The 22,153-nt window shown below is 39.9% G+C and overlaps 23 non-coding genes across 23 annotated transcripts; all 23 read right to left on the reverse strand.

Annotated features, from left to right (window-relative positions):
* Positions 1 to 229: 229 nt before the first annotated feature.
* TRNAK-CUU (transfer RNA lysine (anticodon CUU)) lies at positions 230 to 302 on the reverse strand. The gene has a single exon. It is a non-coding gene; the product is annotated as a tRNA-Lys (tRNA).
* A 149-nt stretch (positions 303 to 451) lies between these two features.
* On the reverse strand, positions 452 to 524 carry TRNAK-CUU (transfer RNA lysine (anticodon CUU)). The gene has a single exon. It is a non-coding gene; the product is annotated as a tRNA-Lys (tRNA).
* Positions 525 to 1,098: 574 nt separating this feature from the next.
* TRNAA-AGC (transfer RNA alanine (anticodon AGC)) lies at positions 1,099 to 1,171 on the reverse strand. Its single transcript has one exon. It is a non-coding gene; the product is annotated as a tRNA-Ala (tRNA).
* A 564-nt stretch (positions 1,172 to 1,735) lies between these two features.
* TRNAK-CUU (transfer RNA lysine (anticodon CUU)) lies at positions 1,736 to 1,808 on the reverse strand. Its single transcript has one exon. It is a non-coding gene; the product is annotated as a tRNA-Lys (tRNA).
* A 149-nt stretch (positions 1,809 to 1,957) lies between these two features.
* Positions 1,958 to 2,030, reverse strand: TRNAR-CCU (transfer RNA arginine (anticodon CCU)). The gene has a single exon. It is a non-coding gene; the product is annotated as a tRNA-Arg (tRNA).
* Positions 2,031 to 4,069: 2,039 nt separating this feature from the next.
* On the reverse strand, positions 4,070 to 4,142 carry TRNAK-CUU (transfer RNA lysine (anticodon CUU)). Its single transcript has one exon. It is a non-coding gene; the product is annotated as a tRNA-Lys (tRNA).
* A 574-nt stretch (positions 4,143 to 4,716) lies between these two features.
* On the reverse strand, positions 4,717 to 4,789 carry TRNAA-AGC (transfer RNA alanine (anticodon AGC)). The gene has a single exon. It is a non-coding gene; the product is annotated as a tRNA-Ala (tRNA).
* Positions 4,790 to 5,131: 342 nt separating this feature from the next.
* Positions 5,132 to 5,204, reverse strand: TRNAK-CUU (transfer RNA lysine (anticodon CUU)). Its single transcript has one exon. It is a non-coding gene; the product is annotated as a tRNA-Lys (tRNA).
* Positions 5,205 to 5,778: 574 nt separating this feature from the next.
* Positions 5,779 to 5,851, reverse strand: TRNAA-AGC (transfer RNA alanine (anticodon AGC)). Its single transcript has one exon. It is a non-coding gene; the product is annotated as a tRNA-Ala (tRNA).
* A 342-nt stretch (positions 5,852 to 6,193) lies between these two features.
* Positions 6,194 to 6,266, reverse strand: TRNAK-CUU (transfer RNA lysine (anticodon CUU)). Its single transcript has one exon. It is a non-coding gene; the product is annotated as a tRNA-Lys (tRNA).
* Positions 6,267 to 9,381: 3,115 nt separating this feature from the next.
* On the reverse strand, positions 9,382 to 9,454 carry TRNAK-CUU (transfer RNA lysine (anticodon CUU)). The gene has a single exon. It is a non-coding gene; the product is annotated as a tRNA-Lys (tRNA).
* Positions 9,455 to 9,603: 149 nt separating this feature from the next.
* Positions 9,604 to 9,676, reverse strand: TRNAK-CUU (transfer RNA lysine (anticodon CUU)). Its single transcript has one exon. It is a non-coding gene; the product is annotated as a tRNA-Lys (tRNA).
* A 1,414-nt stretch (positions 9,677 to 11,090) lies between these two features.
* On the reverse strand, positions 11,091 to 11,163 carry TRNAA-AGC (transfer RNA alanine (anticodon AGC)). Its single transcript has one exon. It is a non-coding gene; the product is annotated as a tRNA-Ala (tRNA).
* Positions 11,164 to 12,566: 1,403 nt separating this feature from the next.
* Positions 12,567 to 12,639, reverse strand: TRNAK-CUU (transfer RNA lysine (anticodon CUU)). Its single transcript has one exon. It is a non-coding gene; the product is annotated as a tRNA-Lys (tRNA).
* A 3,332-nt stretch (positions 12,640 to 15,971) lies between these two features.
* On the reverse strand, positions 15,972 to 16,044 carry TRNAK-CUU (transfer RNA lysine (anticodon CUU)). Its single transcript has one exon. It is a non-coding gene; the product is annotated as a tRNA-Lys (tRNA).
* A 149-nt stretch (positions 16,045 to 16,193) lies between these two features.
* Positions 16,194 to 16,266, reverse strand: TRNAK-CUU (transfer RNA lysine (anticodon CUU)). The gene has a single exon. It is a non-coding gene; the product is annotated as a tRNA-Lys (tRNA).
* A 149-nt stretch (positions 16,267 to 16,415) lies between these two features.
* On the reverse strand, positions 16,416 to 16,488 carry TRNAK-CUU (transfer RNA lysine (anticodon CUU)). Its single transcript has one exon. It is a non-coding gene; the product is annotated as a tRNA-Lys (tRNA).
* Positions 16,489 to 17,284: 796 nt separating this feature from the next.
* TRNAK-CUU (transfer RNA lysine (anticodon CUU)) lies at positions 17,285 to 17,357 on the reverse strand. Its single transcript has one exon. It is a non-coding gene; the product is annotated as a tRNA-Lys (tRNA).
* Positions 17,358 to 17,506: 149 nt separating this feature from the next.
* Positions 17,507 to 17,579, reverse strand: TRNAK-CUU (transfer RNA lysine (anticodon CUU)). The gene has a single exon. It is a non-coding gene; the product is annotated as a tRNA-Lys (tRNA).
* Positions 17,580 to 18,153: 574 nt separating this feature from the next.
* Positions 18,154 to 18,226, reverse strand: TRNAA-AGC (transfer RNA alanine (anticodon AGC)). Its single transcript has one exon. It is a non-coding gene; the product is annotated as a tRNA-Ala (tRNA).
* Positions 18,227 to 19,012: 786 nt separating this feature from the next.
* TRNAK-CUU (transfer RNA lysine (anticodon CUU)) lies at positions 19,013 to 19,085 on the reverse strand. The gene has a single exon. It is a non-coding gene; the product is annotated as a tRNA-Lys (tRNA).
* A 988-nt stretch (positions 19,086 to 20,073) lies between these two features.
* On the reverse strand, positions 20,074 to 20,146 carry TRNAK-CUU (transfer RNA lysine (anticodon CUU)). Its single transcript has one exon. It is a non-coding gene; the product is annotated as a tRNA-Lys (tRNA).
* Positions 20,147 to 22,004: 1,858 nt separating this feature from the next.
* On the reverse strand, positions 22,005 to 22,077 carry TRNAK-CUU (transfer RNA lysine (anticodon CUU)). Its single transcript has one exon. It is a non-coding gene; the product is annotated as a tRNA-Lys (tRNA).
* Between the last annotated feature and the right edge of the window lie 76 nt (positions 22,078 to 22,153).

Below are 22,153 nucleotides of genomic sequence, written 5' to 3' on the forward strand. Positions count from 1 at the left end.
TGGCCTGTTTACTACTCGAATATGAGTGACACGACCCTGAGATTAAGAGTTTCATGCTCTACCGACTGATCTAGCCGGGCTCCCACTTCAAGATGGTATGCAGACTAATCATTTTTTATGAAGGAAATCCATTCCTGGACAATTTTTGGGAGTTATTGCATGTCTAATGCAAGATTAATCTCCATATTATGAGAGTCAATGCAATATTCAGGCAAAAATTACTCGTTTTCGCCCAACGTGGGGCTCGAACCCACGACCCTGAGATTAAGAGTCTCATGCTCTACCGACTGAGCTAGCCGGGCTCCCACTTCAAGATGGTATGCAGACTAATCATTTTTTAAGAAGGAAATCCATTCCTGGACAATTTTTGGGAGTTATTGCAGGTCTAATGCAAGATTAATCTCCATATTGTGAGAGTCAATGCAATAATCCAGCAAAAATTACTCATTTTCGCCCAACGTGGGGCTCGAACCCACGACCCTGAGATTAAGAGTCTCATGCTCTACCGACTGAGCTAGCCGGGCTCCCACTTCAAGATGGTATGCAGACTAATTATTTTTTATGAAGGAAATCCATTCCTGGACAATTTCTGGGAGTTATTGCAGGTCTAATGCAAGATTAATCTCCATATTATGAGAGTCAATGCAATATTCAGGCAAAAATTACTCTTTTTTGCCCAACGTGGGGCTCGAACCCACGACCCTGAGATTAAGAGTCTCATGCTCTACCGACTGAGCTAGCCAGGCTCCCTCCTTAAGACAGTATGCAGACCAATCCCTTTTTGTGAAGAAAATCAAATCCTGGATATTCCTCTACTCTTGTTTTGCAAGGAAAGCCAGATTTATACATCCTTCAGAGGACAGAGTGTCAAAAAAAATAAGAGAAAATGAAAATGGAAGTTGTGAGAACTTCATTTTGAGATTGCATAAGAATTCAAATTCCTCTCACATGCTAAAGAATACCTCAACCCTTTTGATTAAACCACTTTAGTTGTTATAATGAGACCATATTTGAAAGCCATCTGTGATTTTTCTGTTCTTACTCTGCAATGACCTTGGCAATGACAAGTTAAAAATAAAATGTATGCAAATTTTATAATGGAGAATGCGGGCATCGATCCCGCTTCCTCTCGCATGCTAAGCGAGCGCTCTACCATTTGAGCTAATTCCCCTGTGTGTTTAATCTGCATAACATGAAAAAAGTAACCTTACTGCCTTCCACACTTTATTTGAAGTCCAATTGCCCATAACAGTGTTAAGTTCACTCCTAACTTATGCCTTACCTCCACTTATGGGATGTTTTACAGTTCAGGTTGGCCTGTTTACTACTCGAATATGAGTGATATTGCGGTGTGTTCATCTAGACTCATACCCAAGCTAATCTTGAAGTTAAATTTCCCACCAATGAGAAACCAAGGGAGATACCATTTCTGATAGTTATTGCATGTCTAATGCAAGAATATTCACCAGATTATGAGAGTCAATGCAATAATCCAGCAAAAATTACTAATTTTCGCCCAACGTGGGGCTCGATCCCACAACCCTGAGATTAAGAGTCTCATGATCTACCGACTGAGCTAGCCGGGCTCCCACTTCAAGATGGTATGCAGACTAATCATTTTTTATGAAGGAAATCCATTCCTGGACAATTTTTGGGAGTTATTGCAGGTCTAATGCAAGATTAATCTCCATATTATGAGAGTCAATGCAATAATCCAGCAAAAATTACTCATTTTCGCCCAACGTGGGGCTCGAACCCACGACCCTGAGATTAAGAGTCTCATGCTCTACCGACTGAGCTAGCCGGGCTCCCACTTCAAGATGGTATGCAGACTAATTATTTTTTATGAAGGAAATCCATTCCTGGACAATTTATGGGAGTTATTGCAGGTCTAATGCAAGATTAATCTCCATATTATGAGAGTCAAAGCAATATTCAGGCAAAAATTACTCGTTTTCGCCCAACGTGGGGCTCGAACCCACGACCCTGAGATTAGGAGTCTCATGCTCTACCGACTGAGCTAGCCGGGCTCCCTCCTTAAGACAGTATGCAGACCAATCCCTTTTTGTGAAGAAAATGAAATCCTGGATATTCCTCTACTCTTGTTTTGCAAGGAAAGCCAGATTTATACATCCTTCAGAGGACAGAGTGTCAAAAAAAATAAGAGAAAATGAAAACGGAAGTTGTGAGAACTTCATTTTGAGATTGCATAAGAATTCAAATTCCTCTCACATGCTAAAGAATACCTGAACCCTTTTGATTAAACCACTTTAGTTGTTATAATGAGACCATATTTGAAAGCCATCTGTGATTTTTCTGTTCTTACTCTGCAATGACCTTGGCAATGACAAGTTAAAAAAAAAATGTACGCAAATTTTATAATGGAGAATGAGGGCATCGATCCCGCTACCTCTCGCATGCTAAGCGAGCGCTCTCCCATTTGAGCTAATTCCCCTATGTGTTTAATCTGCATAACATAAAAAAGTAACCTCACTGCCATCCACACTTTATTTGAAGTCCAATTGCCCATAACAGTGTTCAGTTCACTCCTAACTTATGCCTTACCTCCACTTATGGGATGTTTTACAGTTCAGGTTGGCCTGTTTACTACTCGAATATGAGTGATATTGTGGTGTGTTCATCTAGACTCATACCCTACCTAATCTTGAAGTTAAATTTCCCACCAATGAGAAACCAAGGGAGATACCATTTTTGATAGTTATTGCATGTCTAATGCAAGAATAATCACCAGATTATGAGAGTCCAGCAAAAATTACTCATTTTCCCCCAAAGTAGGGGCTCAAACCCACGACCCTGAGATTAAGAGTCTCATGCTCTACTGACTGAGCTAGCCGGGCTCCCACTTCAAGATGGTATGCAGACTAATCATTTTTTATGAAGGAAATCTATTCCTGGACAATTTTTGGGAGTTATTGCATGTCTAATGCAAGATTAATCTCCATATTATGAGAGTCAATGAAATATTCAGGCAAAAATTACTCTTTTTCGCCCAACGTGGGGCTCGAACACACGACCCTGAGCTTAAGAGTCTCATGCTCTACCGACTGAGCTTGCCGGGGTCCCTCCTTAAGACAGTATGCAGACCAATCACTTTTTGTGAAGAAAATCAAATCCTGGATATTCCTCTACTCTTGTTTTGCAAGGAAAGCCAGATTTATACATCCTTTAGGGGACAGAGTGTCAAATAAAATAAGAGAAAATGAAAATGGAAGTTGTGAGAACTTCATGTTGAGATTGCATAAGAATTCAAATTCCTCTCACGTGCTAAAGAATACCTGAACCCTTTTGATTAAACCTCTTTAGTTGTTATAATGAGACCATATTTGAAAGCCATCTGTGATTTTTCTGTTCTTACTCTGCAATGACCTTGGCAATGACAAGTTAAAAATAAAATGTATGCAAATTTTATAATGGAGAATGCGGGCATCGATCCCGCTACCTCACGCATGCTAAGCGAGCGCTCTACCATTTGAGCTAATTCCCCTGTGTGCTTAATCTGCATAACATGAAAAAAGTAACCTTACTGCCTTCCACACTTTATTTGAAGTCCAATTGCCCATAAGAGTGTTAAGTTCACTCCTAACTTATGCCTTACCTCCACTTATGGGATGTTTTACAGTTCAGGTTGGCCTGTTTACTACTCGCATATGAGTGATATTGCGGTGTGTTCATCTAGACTCATACCCTACCTAATCTTGAAGGTAAATTTCCCACCAATGAGAAACCAAGGGAGATACCATTTTTGATAGTTATTGCATGTCTAATGCAAGAATATTCACCAGATTATGAGAGTCAATGCAATAATCCAGCAAAAATTACTCATTTTCGCCCAACGTGGGGCTCGAACCCACAACCCTGAGATTAAGAGTTTCATGCTCTACCGACTGAGCTAGCCGGGCTCCCACTTCAAGATGGTATGCAGACTAATCATTTTTTATGAAGGAAATCCATTCCTGGACAATTTTTGGGAGTTATTGCATGTCTAATGCAAGATTAATCTCCATATTATGAGAGTCAATGCAATATTCAGGCAAAAATTACTCGTTTTCGCCCAACGTGGGGCTCGAACCCACGACCCTGAGATTAAGAGTCTCATGCTCTACCGACTGAGCTAGCCGGGCTCCCACTTCAAGATGGTATGCAGACTAATCATTTTTTAAGAAGGAAATCCATTCCTGGACAATTTTTGGGAGTTATTGCAGGTCTAATGCAAGATTAATCTCCATATTATGAGAGTCAATGCAATATTTAGGCAAAAATTACTCTTTTTCGCCCAACGTGGGGCTCGAACCCACGACCCTGATATTAAGAGTCTCATGCTCTACCGACTGAGCTAGCCGGGCTCCATCCTTAAGACAGTATGCAGACCAATCCCTTTTTGTGAAGAAAATCAAATCCTGGATATTCCTCTACTCTTGTTTTGCAAGGAAAGCCAGATTTATACATCCTTCAGAGGACAGAGTGTCAAAAAAAATAAGAGAAAATGAAAATGGAAGTTGTGAGAACTTCATTTTGAGATTGCATAAGAATTCAAATTCCTCTCACATGCTAAAGAATACCTGAACCCTTTTGATTAAACCACTTTAGTTGTTATAATGAGACCATATTTGAAAGCCATCTGTGATTTTTCTGTTCTTACTCTGCAATGACCTTGGCAATGACAAGTTAAAAATAAAATGTATGCAAATTTTATAATGGAGAATGCGGGCATCGATCCCGCTACCTCTCGCATGCTAAGCGAGCGCTCTACCATTTGAGCTAATTCTCCTGTGTGTTTAATCTGCATAACATGAAAAAAGTAACCTTACTGCCTTCCACACTTTATTTGAAGTCCAATTGCCCATAACAGTGTTAAGTTAACTCCTAACTTATGCCTTACCTCCACTTATGGGATGTTTTACAGTTCAGGTTGGCCTGTTTACTACTCGAATATGAGTGATATTGCGGTGTGTTCATCTAGACTCATACCAAAGCTAATCTTGAAGTTAAATTTCCCACCAATGAGAAACCAAGGGAGATACCATTTCTGATAGTTATTGCATGTCTAATGCAAGAATATTCACCAGATTATGAGAGTCAATGCAATAATCCAGCAAAAATTACTCATTTTTGCCCAACGTGGGGCTCGAACCCACGACCCTGAGATTAAGAGTCTCATGCTCTACCGACTGAGCTAGCCGGGCTCCCACTTCAAGATGGTATGCAGACTAATCATTTTTTATGAAGGAAATCCATTCCTGGACAATTTTTGGGAGTTATTGCATGTCTAATGCAAGATTAATCTCCATATTATGAGAGTCAATGCAATATTCAGGCAAAAATTACTCGTTTTCGCCCAACGTGGGGCTCAAACCCATGACCCTGAGATTAAGAGTCTCATGCTCCACCGACTGAGCTAGCCGGGTTCCCTCCTTAAGACAGTATGCAGACCAATCCCTTTTTGTGAAGAAAATCAAATCCTGGATATTCCTCTACTCTTGTTTTGCAAGGAAAGCCAGATTTATACATCCTTCAGAGGACAGAGTGTCAAAAAAAATAAGAGAAAATGAAAATGGAAGTTGTGAGAACTTCATTTTGAGATTGCATAAGAATTCAAATTCCTCTCACATGCTAAAGAATACCTGAACCCTTTTGATTAAACCACTTTAGTTGTTATAATGAGACCATATTTGAAAGCCATCTGTGATTTTTCTGTTCTTACTCTGCAATGACCTTGGATATGACAAGTTAAAAATAAAATGTATGCACATTTTATAATGGAGAATGCGGGCATCGATCCCGCTACCTCTCGCATGCTAAGCGAGCGCTCTACCATTTGAGCTAATTCCCCTATGTGTTTAATTTGCATAACATGAAAAAAGTAACCTTACTGCCTTCCACACTTTATTTGAAGTCCAATTGCCCATAACAGTGTTAAGTTCACTCCTAACGTATGCCTTACCTCCACTTATGGGATGTTTTACAGTTCAGGTTGGCCTGTTTACTACTCGAATATGAGTGATATTGCGGTGTGTTCATCTAGACTCATACCCTAGCTAATCTTGAAGTTAAATTTCCCACCAATGAGAAACCAAGGGAGATACCATTTTTGATAGTTATTGCATGTCTAATGCAAGAATATTCACCAGATTATGAGAGTCAATGCAATAATCCAGCAAAAATTACTCATTTTCGCCCAACGTGGGGCTCGAACCCACGACCCTGAGATTAAGAGTCTCATGCTCTACCGACTGAGCTAGCCGGGCTCCCACTTCAAGATGGTATGCAGACTAATCATTTTTTATTAAGGAAATCCATTCCTGGACAATTTTTGGGAGTTATTGCAGGTCTAATGCAAGATTAATCTCCATATTATGAGAGTCAATGCAATATTCAGGCAAAAATTACTCGTTTTCGCACAACGTGGGGCTCGAACACACGACCCTGAGCTTAAGAGTCTCATGCTCTACCGACTGAGCTAGCCGGGCTCCCTCCTTAAAACAGTATGCAGACCAATCCCTTTTTGTGAAGAAAATCAAATCCTGGATATTCCTCTACTCTTGTTTTGCAAGGAAAGCCAGACTTATACATCATTCAGAGGACAGAGTGTCAAAAAAAATAAGAGAAAATGAAAACGGAAGTTGTGAGAACTTCATTTTGAGATTGCATAAGAATTCAAATTCCTCTCACATGCTAAAGAATACCTGAACCCTTTTGATTAAACCACTTTAGTTGTTATAATGAGACTATATTTGAAAGCCATCTGTGATTTTTCTGTTCTTACTCTGCAATGACCTTGGCAATGACAAGTTAAAAATAAAATGTATGCAAATTTTATAATGGAGAATGCGGGCATCGATCCCGCTACCTCTCGCATGCTAAGCGAGCACTCTACCATTTGAGCTAATTCCCCTGTGTGTTTAATCTGCATAACATGAAAAAAGTAACCTCACTGCCTTCCACACTTTATTTGAAGTCCAATTGCCCATAACAGTGTTAAGTTCACTCCTAACTTATGTCTTACCTCCACTTATGGGATGTTTTACAGTTCAGGTTGGCCTGTTTACTACTCGAATATGAGTGATATTGCGGTGTGTTCATCTAGACTCATACCCTACCTAATCTTGAAGTTAAATTTCCCACCAATGAGAAACCAAGGGAGATACCATTTTTGATAGTTATTGCATGTCTAATGCAAGAATATTCACCAGATTATGAGAGTCAATGCAATAATCCAGCAAAAATTACTCATTTTCGCCTAACGTGGGGCTCGAACCCACGACCCTGAGATTAAGAGTCTCATGCTCTACCGACTGAGCTAGCCGGGCTCCCACTTCAAGATGGTATGCAGACTAATCATTTTTTTATGAAGGAAATCCATTCCTGGACAATTTTTGGGAGTTATTGCATGTCTAATGCAAGATTAATCTCCATATTATGAGAGTCAATGCAATATTCAGGCAAAAATTACTCGTTTTCGCCCAACGTGCGGCTCGAACCCACGACCCTGAGATTAAGAGTCTCATGCTCTACCGACTGAGCTAGCCGGGTTCCCTCCTCAAGACAGTATGCAGACCAATCCCTTTTTGTGAAGAAAATCAAATCCTGGATATTCCTCTACTCTTGTTTTGCAAGGAAAGCCAGATTTATACATCCTTCAGAGGACAGAGTGTCAAAAAAAATAAGAGAAAATGAAAATGGAAGTTGTGAGAACTTCATTTTGAGATTGCATAAGAATTCAAATTCCTCTCACATGCTAAAGAATACCTGAACCCTTTTGATTAAACCACTTTAGTTGTTATAATGAGACCATATTTGAAAGCCATCTGTGATGTTTCTGTTCTCACTCTGCAATGACCTTGGATATGACAAGTTAAAAATAAAATGTATGCAAATTTTATAATGGAGAATGCGGGCATCGATCCCGCTACCTCTCGCATGCTAAGCGAGCCCTCTACCATTTGAGCTAATTCCCCTGTGTGTTTAATCTGCATAACATGAAAAAAGTAACCTTACTGCCTTCCACACTTTATTTGAAGTCCAATTGCCCATAACAGTGTTAAGTTCACTCCTAACTTATGTCTTACCTCCACTTATGGGATGTTTTACAGTTCAGGTTGGCCTGTTTACTACTCGAATATGAGTGATATTGCGGTGTGTTCATCTAGACTCATACCCTACCTAATCTTGAAGTTAAATTTCCCACCAATGAGAAACCAAGGGAGATACCATTTTTGATAGTTATTGCATGTCTAATGCAAGAATATTCACCAGATTATTAGAGTCAATGCAATAATCCAGCAAAAATTACTCATTTTCGCCTAACGTGGGGCTCGAACCCACGACCCTGAGATTAAGAGTCTCATGCTCTACCGACTGAGCTAGCCGGGCTCCCACTTCAAGATGGTATGCAGACTAATCATTTTTTTATGAAGGAAATCCATTCCTGGACAATTTTTGGGAGTTATTGCATGTCTAATGCAAGATTAATCTCCATATTATGAGAGTCAATGCAATATTCAGGCAAAAATTACTCGTTTTCGCCCAACGTGCGGCTCGAACCCACGACCCTGAGATTAAGAGTCTCATGCTCTACCGACTGAGCTAGCCGGGTTCCCTCCTCAAGACAGTATGCAGACCAATCCCTTTTTGTGAAGAAAATCAAATCCTGGATATTCCTCTACTCTTGTTTTGCAAGGAAAGCCAGATTTATACATCCTTCAGAGGACAGAGTGTCAAAAAAAATAAGAGAAAATGAAAATGGAAGTTGTGAGAACTTCATTTTGAGATTGCATAAGAATTCAAATTCCTCTCACATGCTAAAGAATACCTGAACCCTTTTGATTAAACCACTTTAGTTGTTATAATGAGACCATATTTGAAAGCCATCTGTGATTTTTCTGTTCTCACTCTGCAATGACCTTGGATATGACAAGTTAAAAATAAAATGTATGCAAATTTTATAATGGAGAATGCGGGCATCGATCCCGCTACCTCTCGCATGCTAATCGAGCCCTCTACCATTTGAGCTAATTCCCCTGTGTGTTTAATCTGCATAACATGAAAAAAGTAACCTTACTGCCTTCCACACTTTATTTGAAGTCCAATTGCCCATAACAGTGTTAAGTTCACTCCTAACGTATGCCTTACCTCCACTTATGGGATGTTTTACAGTTCAGGTTGGCCTGTTTACTACTCGAATATGAGTGATATTGCGGTGTGTTCATCTAGACTCATACCCTAGCTAATCTTGAAGTTAAATTTCCCACCAATGAGAAACCAAGGGAGATACAATTTTTGATAGTTATTGCATGTCTAATGCAAGAATATTCACCAGATTATGAGAGTCAATGCAATAATCCAGCAAAAATTACTCATTTTCGCCCAACGTGGGGCTCGAACCCACGACCCTGAGATTAAGAGTCTCATGCTCTACCGACTGAGCTAGCCGGGCTCCCACTTCAAGATGGTATGCAGACTAATTATTTTTTATGAAGGAAATCCATTCCTGGACAATTTCTGGGAGTTATTGCAGGTCTAATGCAAGATTAATCTCCATATTATGAGAGTCAATGCAATATTCAGGCAAAAATTACTCTTTTTCGCCCAACGTGGGGCTCGAACCCACGACCCTGAGATTAAGAGTCTCATGCTCTACCGACTGAGCTAGCCGGGCTCCCTCCTTAAGACAGTATGCAGACCAATCCCTTTTTGTGAAGAAAATCAAATCCTGGATATTCCTCTACTCTTGTTTTGCAAGGAAAGCCAGATTTATACATCCTTCAGAGGACAGAGTGTCAAAAAAAATAAGAGAAAATGAAAATGGAAGTTGTGAGAACTTCATTTTGAGATTGCATAAGAATTCAAATTCCTCTCACATGCTAAAGAATACCTGAACCCTTTTGATTAAACCACTTTAGTTGTTATAATGAGACCATATTTGAAAGCCATCTGTGATTTTTCTGTTCTTACTCTGCAATGACCTTGGCAATGACAAGTTAAAAATAAAATGTATGCAAATTTTATAATGGAGAATGCGGGCATCGATCGCGCTACCTCTCGCATGCTAAGCGAGCGCTCTACCATTTGAGCTAATTCCCCTGTGTGATTAATCTGCATAACATGAAAAAAGTAACCTTACTGCCTTCCACACTTTATTTGAAGTCCAATTGCCCATAACAGTGTTAAGTTCACTCCTAACTTATGCCTTACCTCCACTTATGGGATGTTTTACAGTTCAGGTTGGCCTGTTTACTACTCGAATATGAGTGATATTGCGGTGTGTTCATATAGACTCATACCCTAGCTAATCTTGAAGTTAAATTTCCCACCAATGAGAAACCAAGGGAGATACCATTTTTGATAGTTATTGCATGTCTAATGCAAGAATATTCACCCGATTATGAGAGTCAATGCAATAATCCAGCAAAAATTACTCATTTTCGCCCAACATGGGGCTCAAACCCACGACCCTGAGATTAAGAGTCTCATGCTCTACCGACTGAGCTAGCCGGGCTCCCACTTCAAGATGGTATGCAGACTAATCATTTTTTATTAAGGAAATCCATTCCTGGACAATTTTTGGGAGTTATTGCATGTCTAATGCAAGATTAATCTCCATATTATGAGAGTCAATGCAATATGCAGGCAAAAATCACTCGTTTTCGCACAACGTGGGGCTCGAACCAACGACCCTGAGATTAAGAGTCTCATGCTCTACCGACTGAGCTAGCCGGGCTCCCTCCTTAAAACAGTATGCAGACCAATCCCTTTTTGTGAAGAAAATCAAATCCTGGATATTCCTCTACTCTTGTTTTGCAAGGAAAGCCAGACTTATACATCATTCAGAGGACAGAGTGTCAAAAAAAATAAGAGAAAATGAAAACGGAAGTTGTGAGAACTTCATTTTGAGATTGCATAAGAATTCAAATTCCTCTCACATGCTAAAGAATACCTGAACCCTTTTGATTAAACCACTTTAGTTGTTATAATGAGACCATATTTGAAAGCCATCTGTGATTTTTCTGTTCTTACTCTGCAATGACCTTGGCAATGACAAGTTAAAAATAAAATGTATGCAAATTTTATAATGGAGAATGCGGGCATCGATCCCGCTACCTCTCGCATGCTAAGCGAGCGCTCTACCATTTGAGCTAATTCCCCTGTGTGTTTAATCTGCATAACATGAAAAAAGTAACCTCACTGCCTTCCACACTTTATTTGAAGTCCAATTGCCCATAACAGTGTTAAGTTCACTCCTAACTTATGTCTTACCTCCACTTATGGGATGTTTTACAGTTCAGGTTGGCCTGTTTACTACTGGAATATGAGTGATATTGTGGTGTGTTCATCTAGACTCATACCCTACCTAATCTTGAAGTTAAATTTCCCACCAATGAGAAACCAAGGGAGATACCATTTTTGATAGTTATTGCATGTCTAATGCAAGAATATTCACCAGATTATGAGAGTCAATGCAATAATCCAGCAAAAATTACTAATTTTCGCCCAACGTGGGGCTCAAACCCACGACCCTGAGATTAAGAGTCTCATGCTCTACCGACTGAGCTAGCCGGGTTCCCTCCTCAAGACAGTATGCAGACCAATCCCTTTTTGTGAAGAAAATCAAATCCTGGATATTCCTCTACTCTTGTTTTGCAAGGAAAGCCAGATTTATACATCCTTCAGAGGACAGAGTGTCAAAAAAATAAGAGAAAATGAAAATGGAAGTTGTGAGAACTTCATTTTGAGATTGCATAAGAATTCAAATTCCTCTCACATGCTAAAGAATACCTGAACCCTTTTGATTAAACCACTTTAGTTGTTATAATGAGACCATATTTGAAAGCCATCTGTGATTTTTCTGTTCTTACTCTGCAATGACCTTGGATATGACAAGTTAAAAATAAAATGTATGCAAATTTTATAATGGAGAATGCGGGCATCGATCCCGCTACCTCTCGCATGCTAAGCGAGCCCTCTACCATTTGAGCTAATTCCCCTGTGTGTTTAATCTGCATAACATGAAAAAAGTAACCTTACTGCCTTCCACACTTTATTTGAAGTCCAATTGCCCATAACAGTGTTAAGTTCACTCCTAACGTATGCCTTACCTCCACTTATGGGATGTTTTACAGTTCAGGTTGGCCTGTTTACTACTCGAATATGAGTGATATTGCGGTGTGTTCATCTAGACTCATACCCTAGCTAATCTTGAAGTTAAATTTCCCACCAATGAGAAACCAAGGGAGATACCATTTTTGATAGTTATTGCATGTCTAATGCAAGAATATTCACCAGATTATGAGAGTCAATGCAATAATCCAGCAAAAATTACTCATTTTCGCCCAACGTGGGGCTCAAACCCACGACCCTGAGATTAAGAGTCTCATGCTCTACCAACTGAGCTAGCCGGGCTCCCACTTCAAGATGGTATGCAGACTAATCATTTTTTATGAAGGAAATCCATTCCTGGACAATTTTTGGGAGTTATTGCAGGTCTAATGCAAGATTAATCTCCATATTATGAGAGTCAATGCAATATTCAGGCAAAAATTACTCGTTTTCGCCCAACGTGGGGCTCGAACCCACGACCCTGAGATTAAGAGTCTCATGCTCTACCGACTGAGCTAGCCGGGCTCCCTCCTAAAGGCAGTATGCAGACCAATTCCTTTTTGTGAAGAAAATCAAATCCTGGATATTCCTCTACTCTTGTTTTGCAAGGAAAGCCAGATTTATACATCCTTCAGAGGACAGAGTGTCAAAAAAAATAAGAGAAAATGAAAATGGAAGTTGTGAGAACTTCATTTTGAGATTGCATAAGAATTCAAATTCCTCTCACATGCTAAAGAATACCTGAACCCTTTTGATTAAACCACTTTAGTTGTTATAATGAGACCATATTTGAAAGCCATCTGTGATTTTTCTGTTCTTACTCTGCAATGACCTTGGCAATGACAAGTTAAAAATAAAATGTATGCAAATTTTATAATGGAGAATGCGGGCATCGATCCCGCTACCTATCGCATGCTAAGCGAGCGCTCTACCATTTGAGCTAATTCCCCTGTGTGTTTAATCTGCATAACATGAAAAAAGTAACCTTACTGCCTTCCACACTTTATTTGAAGTCCAATTGCCCATAACAGTGTTAAGTTCACTCCTAACGTATGCCTTACCTCCACTTATGGGATGTTTTACAGTTCAGGTTGGCCTGTTTACTACTCGAATATGAGTGATATTGCGGTGTGTTCATCTAGACTCATACCCTAGCTAATCTTGAAGTTAAATTTCCCACCAATGAGAAACCAAGGGAGATACCATTTTTGATAGTTATTGCATGTCTAATGCAAGAATATTCACCAGATTATGAGAGTCAATGCAATAATCCAGCAAAAATTACTCATTTTCGCCCAAAGTGGGGCTCGAACCCACGACCCTGAGATTAAGAGTCTCATGCTCAACCGACTGAGCTAGCCGGGCTCCCACTTCAAGATGGTATGCAGACTAATTATTTTTTATGAAGGAAATCCATTCCTGGACAATTTCTGGGAGTTATTGCAGGTCTAATGCAAGATTAATCTCCATATTATGAGAGTCAATGCAATATTCAGGCAAAAATTACTCTTTTTCGCCCAACGTGGGGCTCGAACCCACGACCCTGAGATTAAGAGTCTCACGATCTACCGACTGAGCTAGCCGGGCTCCCTCCTTAAGACAGCATGCAGACCAATCCCTTTTTGTGAAGAAAATCAAATCCTGGATATTCCTCTACTCTTGTTTTGCAAGGAAAGCCAGATTTATACATCCTTCAGAGGACAGAGTGTCAAAAAAAAAAGAGAAAATGAAAATGGAAGTTGTGAGAACTTCATTTTGAGATTGCATAAGAATTCAAATTCCTCTCACATGCTAAAGAATACCTGAACCCTTTTGATTAAACCACTTTAGTTGTTATAATGAGACCACATTTGAAAGCCATCTGTGATTTTTCTGTTCTTACTCTGCAATGACCTTGGCAATGACAAGTTAAAAATAAAATGTATGCAAATTTTATAATGGAGAATGCGGGCATCGATCCTGCTACCTCTCGCATGCTAAGCGAGCGCTCTACCATTTGAGCTAATTCCCCTGTGTGTTTAATCTGCATAACATGAAAAAAGTAACCTTACTGCCTTCCACACTTTATTTGAAGTCCAATTGCCCATAACAGTGTTAAGTTCACTCCTAACTTATGCCTTACCTCCACTTATGGGATGTTTTACAGTTCAGGTTGGCCTGTTTACTACTCGAATATGAGTGATATTGCGGTGTGTTCATATAGACTCATACCCTAGCTAATCTTGAAGTTAAATTTCCCACCAATGAGAAACCAAGGGAGATACCATTTTTGATAGTTATTGCATGTCTAATGCAAGAATATTCACCCGATTATGAGAGTCAATGCAATAATCCAGCAAAAATTACTCATTTTCGCCCAACGTGGGGCTCAAACCCACGACCCTGAGATTAAGAGTCTCATGCTCTACCGACAGCTAGCCGGGCTCCCACTTCAAGATGGTATGCAGACTAATCATTTTTTATGAAGGAAATCTATTCCTGGACAATTTTTGGGAGTTATTGCACGTCTAATGCAAGAATAATCTCCATATTATGAGAGTCAATGAAATATTCAGGCAAAAATTACTCTTTTTCGCCCAACATGGGGCTCGAACCCACGACCCTGAGCTTAAAAGCCTCATGCTCTATCGACTGAGCTTGCCGGGGTCCCTCCTTAAGACAGTATGCAGACCAATCACTTTTTGTGAAGAAAATCAAATCCTGGATATTCCTCTACTCTTGTTTTGAAAGGAAAGCCAGATTTTTACATCCTTTAGGGGACAGAGTGTCAAATAAAATAAGAGAAAATGAAAATGGAAGTTGTGAGAACTTCATGTTGAGATTGCATAAGAATTCAAATTCCTCTCACGTGCTAAAGAATACCTGAACCCTTTTGATTAAACCACTTTAGTTGTTATAATGAGACCATATTTGAAAGCCATCTGTGATTTTTCTGTTCTTACTCTGCAATGACCTTGGCAATGACAAGTTAAAAATAAAATGTATGCAAATTTTATAATGGAGAATGCGGGCATCGATCCCGCTACCTCACGCATGCAAAGCGAGCGCTCTACCATTTGAGCTAATTCCCCTGTGTGTTTAATCTGCATAACATGAAAAAAGTAACCTTACTGCCTTCCACACTTTATTTGAAGTCCAATTGCCCATAAGAGTGTTAAGTTCACTCCTAACTTATGCCTTACCTCCACTTATGGGATGTTTTACAGTTCAGGTTGGCCTGTTTACTACTCGAATATGAGTGATATTGCGGTGTGTTCATCTAGACTCATACCCTACCTAATCTTGAAGTTAAATTTCCCACCAATGAGAAACCAAGGGAGATACCATTTTTGATAGTTATTGCATGTCTAATGCAAGAATATTCACGAGATTATGAGAGTCAATGCAATAATCCAGCAAAAATTACTCATTTTCGCCCAACGTGGGGCTCGAACCCACGACCCTGAGATTAAGAGTTTCATGCTCTTCCGACTGAGCTAGCCGGGCTCCCACTTCAAGATGGTATGCAGACTAATCATTTTTTAAGAAGGAAATCCATTCCTGGACAATTTGTGGGAGTTATTGCATGTCTAATGCAAGATTAATCTCCATATTATGAGAGTCAATGCAATATTCAGGCAAAAATTACTCGTTTTCGCCCAACGTGGGGCTCGAACCCACGACCCTGAGATTAAGAGTCTCATGCTCTACCGACTGAGCTAGCCGGGTTCCCACTTCAAGACGGTATGCAGACTAATCATTTTTTAAGAAGGAAATCCATTCCTGGACAATTTTTGGGAGTTATTGCAGGTCTAATGCAAGATTAATCTCCATATTATGAGAGTCAATGCAATAATCCAGCAAAAATTACTCGTTTTCGCCCAACGTGGGGCTCGAACCCACGACCCTGAGATTAAGAGTCTCATGCTCTACCGACTGAGCTAGCCGGGCTCCCACTTCAAGATGGTATGCAGACTAATTATTTTTTATGAAGGAAATCCATTCCTAGACAATTTCTGGGAGTTATTGCAGGTCTAATGCAAGATTAATCTCCATATTATGAGAGTCAATGCAATATTCAGGCAAAAATTACTCGTTTTCGCCCAACGTGGGGCTCGAACCCACGACCCTGAGATTAAGAGTCTCATGCTCTACCGACTGAGCTAGCCGGGCTCCCACTTCAAGATGGTATGCAGACTAATCATTTTTTATGAAGGGAATCCATTCCTGGAACATTTTTGGGAGTTATTGCAGGTCTAATGCAAGATTAATCTCCATATTATGAGAGTCAAAGCAATATTCAGGCAAAAATTACTCGTTTTCGCCCAACGTGGGGCTCGAACCCACGACCCTGAGATTAAGAGTCTCATGCTCTACCGACTGAGCTAGCCGGGCTCCCTCCTTAAGACAGTATGCAGACCAATCCCTTTTTGTGAAGAAAATCAAATCCTGGATATTCCTCTACTCTTGTTTTGCAAGGAAAGACAGATTTATACATCCTTCAGAGGACAGAGTGTCAAAAAAAATAAGAGAAAATGAAAATGGAAGTTGTGAGAACTTCATTTTGAGATTGCATAAGAATTCAAATTCCTCTCACATGCTAAAGAATACCTGAACCCTTTTGATTAAACCACTTTAGTTGTTATAATGAGACCATATTTGAAAGCCATCTGTGATTTTTCTGTTCTTACTCTGCAATGACCTTGGCAATGACAAGTTAAAAATAAAATGTATGTAAATTTTATAATGGAGAATGCGGGCATCGATCCCGCTACCTCTCGCATGCTAAGCGAGCACTCTACCATTTGAGCTAATTCCCCTGTGTGTTTAATCTGCATAACATGAAAAAAGTAACCTTACTGCCTTCCACACTTTATTTGAAGTCCAATTGCCCATAACAGTGTTAAGTTCACTCCTAACTTATGCCTTACCTCCACTTATGGGATGTTTTACAGTTCAGGTTGGCCTGTTTACTACTCGAATATGAGTGACACGACCCTGAGATTAAGAGTTTCATGCTCTACCGACTGAGCTAGCCGGGCTCCCACTTCAAGATGGTATGCAGACTAATCATTTTTTATGAAGGAAATCCATTCCTGGACAATTTTTGGGAGTTATTGCATGTCTAATGCAAGATTAATCTCCATATTATGAGAGTCGATGCAATATTCAGGCAAAAATTACTCGTTTTCGCCCAACGTGGGGCTCGAACCCACGACCCTGAGATTAAGAGTCTCATGCTCTACCGACTGAGCTAGCCGGGCTCCCACTTCAAGATGGTATGCAGACTAATCATTTTTTAAGAAGGAAATCCATTCCTGGACAATTTTTGGGAGTTATTGCAGGTCTAATGCAAGATTAATCTCCATATTATGAGAGTCAATGCAATAATCCAGCAAAAATTACTCATTTTCGCCCAACGTGGGGCTCGAACCCACGACCCTGAGATTAAGAGTCTCATGCTCTACCGACTGAGCTAGCCGGGCTCCCACTTCAAGATGGTATGCAGACTAATTATTTTTTATGAAGGAAATCCATTCCTGGACAATTTCTGGGAGTTATTGCAGGTCTAATGCAAGATTAATCTCCATATTATGAGAGTCAATGCAATATTCAGGCAAAAATTACTCTTTTTTGCCCAACGTGGGGCTCGAACCCATGACCCTGAGATAAAGAGTCTCATGCTCTACCGACTGAGCTAGCCAGGCTCCCTCCTTAAGACAGTATGCAGACCAATCCCTTTTTGTGAAGAAAATCAAATCCTGGATATTCCTCTACTCTTGTTTTGCAAGGAAAGCCAGATTTATACATCCTTCAGAGGACAGAGTGTCAAAAAAAATAAGAGAAAATGAAAATGGAAGTTGTGAGAACTTCATTTTGAGATTGCATAAGAATTCAAATTCCTCTCACATGCTAAAGAATACCTCAACCCTTTTGATTAAACCACTTTAGTTGTTATAATGAGACCATATTTGAAAGCCATCTGTGATTTTTCTGTTCTTACTCTGCAATGACCTTGGCAATGACAAGTTAAAAATAAAATGTATGCAAATTTTATAATGGAGAATGCGGGCATCGATCCCGCTTCCTCTCGCATGCTAAGCGAGCGCTCTACCATTTGAGCTAATTCCCCTGTGTGTTTAATCTGCATAACATGAAAAAAGTAACCTTACTGCCTTCCACACTTTATTTGAAGTCCAATTGCCCATAACAGTGTTAAGTTCACTCCTAACTTATGCCTTACCTCCACTTATGGGATGTTTTACAGTTCAGGTTGGCCTGTTTACTACTCGAATATGAGTGATATTGCGGTGTGTTCATCTAGACTCATACCCAAGCTAATCTTGAAGTTAAATTTCCCACCAATGAGAAACCAAGGGAGATATCATTTCTGATAGTTATTGCATGTCTAATGCAAGAATATTCACCAGATTATGAGAGTCAATGCAATAATCCAGCAAAAATTACTAATTTTCGCCCAACGTGGGGCTCGATCCCACAACCCTGAGATTAAGAGTCTCATGCTCTACCGACTGAGCTAGCCAGGCTCCCACTTCAAGATGGTATGCAGACTAATCATTTTTTATGAAGGAAATCCATTCCTGGACAATTTTTGGGAGTTATTGCAGGTCTAATGCAAGATTAATCTCCATATTATGAGAGTCAATGCAATAATCCAGCAAAAATTACTCATTTTCGCCCAATGTGGGGCTCGAACCCACGACCCTGAGATTAAGAGTCTCATGCTCTACCGACTGAGCTAGCCGGGCTCCCACTTCAAGATGGTATGCAGACTAATTATTTTTTATGAAGGAAATCCATTCCTGGACAATTTCTGGGAGTTATTGCAGGTCTAATGCAAGATTAATCTCCATATTATGAGAGTCAAAGCAATATTCAGGCAAAAATTACTCGTTTTCGCCCAACGTGGGGCTCGAACCCACGACCCTGAGATTAAGAGTCTCATGCTCTACCGACTGAGCTAGCCGGGCTCCCTCCTTAAGACAGTATGCAGACCAATCCCTTTTTGTGAAGAAAATGAAATCCTGGATATTCCTCTACTCTTGTTTTGCAAGGAAAGCCAGATTTATACATCCTTCAGAGGACAGAGCGTCAAAAAAAATAAGAGAAAATGAAAACGGAAGTTGTGAGAACTTCATTTTGAGATTGCATAAGAATTCAAATTCCTCTCACATGCTAAAGAATACCTGAACCCTTTTGATTAAACCACTTTAGTTGTTATAATGAGACCATATTTGAAAGCCATCTGTGATTTTTCTGTTCTTACTCCGCAATGACCTTGGCAATGACAAGTTAAAAAAAAAATGTACGCAAATTTTATAATGGAGAATGAGGGCATCGATCCCGCTACCTCTCGCATGCTAAGCGAGCGCTCTCCCATTTGAGCTAATTCCCCTATGTGTTTAATCTGCATAACATAAAAAAGTAACCTCACTGCCATCCACACTTTATTTGAAGTCCAATTGCCCATAACAGTGTTCAGTTCACTCCTAACTTATGCCTTACCTCCACTTATGGGATGTTTTACAGTTCAGGTTGGCCTGTTTACTACTCGAATATGAGTGATATTGTGGTGTGTTCATCTAGACTCATACCCTACCTAATCTTGAAGTTAAATTTCCCACCAATGAGAAACCAAGGGAGATACCATTTTTGATAGTTATTGCATGTCTAATGCAAGAATATTCACCAGATTATGAGAGTCAATGCAATAATCCAGCAAAAATTACTCATTTTCGCCCAACGTGGGGCTCAAACCCACGACCCTGAGATTAAGAGTCTCATGCTCTACCAACTGAGCTAGCCGGGCTCCCACTTCAAGATGGTATGCAGACTAATCATTTTTTATGAAGGAAATCCATTCCTGGACAATTTTTGGGAGTTATTGCAGGTCTAATGCAAGATTAATCTCCATATTATGAGAGTCAATGCAATATTCAGGCAAAAATTACTCGTTTTCGCCCAACGTGGGGCTCGAACCCACGACCCTGAGATTAAGAGTCTCATGCTCTACCGACTGAGCTAGCCGGGCTCCCTCCTAAAGGCAGTATGCAGACCAATTCCTTTTTGTGAAGAAAATCAAATCCTGGATATTCCTCTACTCTTGTTTTGCAAGGAAAGCCAGATTTATACATCCTTCAGAGGACAGAGTGTCAAAAAAAATAAGAGAAAATGAAAATGGAAGTTGTGAGAACTTCATTTTGAGATTGCATAAGAATTCAAATTCCTCTCACATGCTAAAGAATACCTGAACCCTTTTGATTAAACCACTTTAGTTGTTATAATGAGACCATATTTGAAAGCCATCTGTGATTTTTCTGTTCTTACTCTGCAATGACCTTGGCAATGACAAGTTAAAAATAAAATGTATGCAAATTTTATAATGGAGAATGCGGGCATCGATCCCGCTACCTATCGCATGCTAAGCGAGCACTCTACCATTTGCGCTAATTCCCCTGTGTGTTTAATCTGCATAACATGAAAAAAGTAACCTTACTGCCTTCCACACTTTATTTGAAGTCCAATTGCCCATAACAGTGTTAAGTTCACTCCTAACGTATGCCTTACCTCCACTTATGGGATGTTTTACAGTTCAGGTTGGCCTGTTTACTACTCGAATATGAGTGATATTGCGGTGTGTTCATCTAGACTCATACCCTAGCTAATCTTGAAGTTAAATTTCCCACCAATGAGAAACCAAGGGAGATACCATTTTTGATAGTTATTGCATGTCTAATGCAAGAATATTCACCAGATTATGAGAGTCAATGCAATAATCCAGCAAAAATTACTCATTTTCGCCCAAAGTGGGGCTCGAACCCACGACCCTGAGATTAAGAGTCTCATGCTCAACCGACTGAGCTAGCCGGGCTCCCACTTCAAGATGGTATGCAGACTAATTATTTTTTATGAAGGAAATCCATTCCTGGACAATTTCTGGGAGTTATTGCAGGTCTAATGCAAGATTAATCTCCATATTATGAGAGTCAATGCAATATTCAGGCAAAAATTACTCTTTTTCGCCCAACGTGGGGCTCGAACCCACGACCCTGAGATTAAGAGTCTCACGATCTACCGACTGAGCTAGCCAGGCTCCCTCCTTAAGACAGTATGCAGACCAATCCCTTTTTGTGAAGAAAATCAAATCCTGGATATTCCTCTACTCTTGTTTTGCAAGGAAAGCCAGATTTATACATCCTTCAGAGGACAGAGTGTCAAAAAAAATAAGAGAAAATGAAAATGGAAGTTGTGAGAACTTCATTTTGAGATTGCATAAGAATTCAAATTCCTCTCACATGCTAAAGAATACCTGAACCCTTTTGATTAAACCACTTTAGTTGTTATAATGAGACCATATTTGAAAGCCATCTGTGATTTTTCTGTTCTTACTCTGCAATGACCTTGGCAATGACAAGTTAAAAATAAAATGTATGTAAATTTTATAATGGAGAATGCGGGCATCGATCCCGCTACCTCTCGCATGCTAAGCGAGCACTCTACCATTTGAGCTAATTCCCCTGTGTGTTTAATCTGCATAACATGAAAAAAGTAACCTTACTGCCTTCCACACTTTATTTGAAGTCCAATTGCCCATAACAGTGTTAAGTTCACTCCTAACTTATGCCTTACCTCCACTTATGGGATGTTTTACAGTTCAGGTTGGCCTGTTTACTACTCGAATATGAGTGACACGACCCTGAGATTAAGAGTTTCATGCTCTACCGACTGAGCTAGCCGGGCTCCCACTTCAAGATGGTATGCAGACTAATCATTTTTTATGAAGGAAATCCATTCCTGGACAATTTTTGGGAGTTATTGCATGTCTAATGCAAGATTAATCTCCATATTATGAGAGTCAATGCAATATTCAGGCAAAAATTACTCGTTTTCGCCCAACGTGGGGCTCGAACCCACGACCCTGAGATTAAGAGTCTCATGCTCTACCGACTGAGCTAGCCGGGCTCCCACTTCAAGATGGTATGCAGACTAATCATTTTTTAAGAAGGAAATCCATTCCTGGACAATTTTTGGGAGTTAT

This window comes from Lissotriton vulgaris, chromosome 1_1 (assembly GCF_964263255.1).
Source record: "Lissotriton vulgaris chromosome 1_1, aLisVul1.2, whole genome shotgun sequence".
NCBI lineage: Eukaryota > Metazoa > Chordata > Amphibia > Caudata > Salamandridae > Lissotriton > Lissotriton vulgaris.